This window comes from Limulus polyphemus, unplaced genomic scaffold (assembly GCF_000517525.1).
Source record: "Limulus polyphemus unplaced genomic scaffold, Limulus_polyphemus-2.1.2 Scaffold12057, whole genome shotgun sequence".
Classification (NCBI taxonomy): Eukaryota; Metazoa; Arthropoda; class Merostomata; order Xiphosura; family Limulidae; genus Limulus; species Limulus polyphemus.
In genome coordinates, this window is record NW_013677667.1 from 6,061 (window position 1) to 8,390 (window position 2,330).

The window sequence follows — 2,330 nt, forward strand, 5'->3', positions numbered from 1 at the left end:
CAATGACAACATACAGAAATAACTTGTGGTTTTGACAGAAAAAGTAAGCATTCCATGAAAACCTTGCTTATTTTGGAGGAAAACTTTCACAAACCTCTGAACATTATTTTCTCATAATGACTGTTTCAGAATCATGTGCCAACTTGGGTTAAATATTTGATTTTTGTTTCCAACTTTACAAAATTTACAAAACAGCCATGAAGGATAACTGTAAAGGATTGCTATGGAGAACTCTTTTATCAAACACCTGAACAAGTCTCAGTACAGTCTGCAAAAGTTTTAAGGAATGCTCTGAGAAGATAAAGGTGTTTTCATGAAAGTCAATTACTAGTAAATTGTGACAGACAATTTAAATAACTGTATTATTGAAGATATGTTGTTGAAATGAAACCTTCATCATATTCAAGAACTCTTTTTCTATATTTCTTTACTATTTGTAAAGCAGGTGTAGTAGCATGAAGTTCACTGTGGAACATTACCAGGATCATAAACTTTCTTTATTTTGATACTTTAGTTTGTAATAACAATGGTCAATTTGAATGTCAAATATATTGTAAGAAAACATTTACAGGCTTGTATTTCAATTTGTATATCACCTACAGTTTTTCTTTAGATTTAAGGACTAGATTCTGACTTTAAAATCATCATATGAAGTTTATAAATTGAATTTTTATTGCTCTCTGTAAAGATACATTGGTCATACTAAAATAAAACATTTAACATGAAGAACATGCCAACTTAAGATCCCCCATTAAGTCATGTGTACTGGAACATGCCATAAGAGATGTGCCTTTGTTGTTTAATATCTTAACACAATGATGAACAGAACAACCAAATACAAGAGAGCTTACTTAATCAAAAGCTGAGGCCTGAGATGAACACTGTTTGGAAAAGTATTAAAGTTACATCTACTGCTATGTCAGGTTCCACTAAAACCCTGTCTCAAATAAATCTGGAGCCTCACCAAACCTTGCCAGACTATGTCCAAGTACTAAGAACATAAGCAGTCTTGGGTATATCCCTAGGCTATTTTCAACTTGTGAAGAAAAACAAAATCATTGCAAATAGAACAATTTAGTTCTGGAATTACTTCTTAGAGAATTGGTGTAGGAAAAAATATAACACAAAGGAACATCCCTATCTGCCCTAAAAATATTTTTGAACCTTTGGAAAAAAACAAGTTACTCCTGTTCACTAACTTATTTGTTTTTCAAGTAACAATAACCACTTTATTTTATTTTAACTTAGCAAAGAAATAGTCGAAAACAATTATTTAGATGAATAACATTTTTTAATAAAAAAAATGTTATTCAAACATATCAATTGCTAGGCTACGTCCAGAGCTAGGTGGAATTTTGAATTTAAAATTTATAGGTATTTTTTAGATTAAAGTATAACTATTTTTATGAAACACTGAACTTTAAAAAGTTAAAACCTGTTAATATTGTGAAATTTTATCAACTTTTTTTTTAAATATACTATCAAAGTATTAAATCTTTATTGGAGTTTTTTTTTTTTGAGTGGTTATCAAACAAAACTATCTTATCAATCCACTATACTACAATAAAAACAGTTACAATCACCACCACCACCCCCTGTTATATCTTTGTAAACACAGTTATCAATGCATGTGCCTTTCTTTTCTGTTGCAACACTCATGAGATTTCCACTCGAGAAAAACAAATATTTTTTTAAGTTTATTTTTGATTGTTTCAACTTACTCCTTTTCTGTAATTTTTATTGGTTAAATTTGAAACATATAATTTTTGTGGAAATTTCAATTGTCTTATTTAATGCTCAGCTATAAAAATACTGACTAGTTATAAAAATATTACCCAGTTAAGATTGGTAATGATCGGTGCGGTAGTTTCCGAGATCCGGGTTTTGAATCGCAAACTCCATTATAATAAGATAGCTTATATTACATCAATAAGAGAAAAATGTATATTCTGTGTTACAATTAAGCGTAAGACCTGCGAGTGTCATATTCGGGTTTCAGTGACCATGCTATAAGTATAAATAGATAAGAAACATAAATGCAGTCTGTATTTGTTAGAAACATTGGACATGGTTTGGATGTAAACAGAACTGTTTAATGAATGGCATGAAACTTTTGGTAACCTTTTCAAAATTACCAACAACAAATAGCTACAGTACTATTAAAAGTTCCAGTCACTCTTAATAAACCACAGAATATAACATCAATATAACTAATAAGGCCAATATTTTCATCTTACCTTTTGGAAGTGGAAGCTTCGAATCAATAATCACTGCAATTGTAAGAGCATTGAACCTTTCTTCATGAAAAATGCTCCAATTTTTTAATCGAC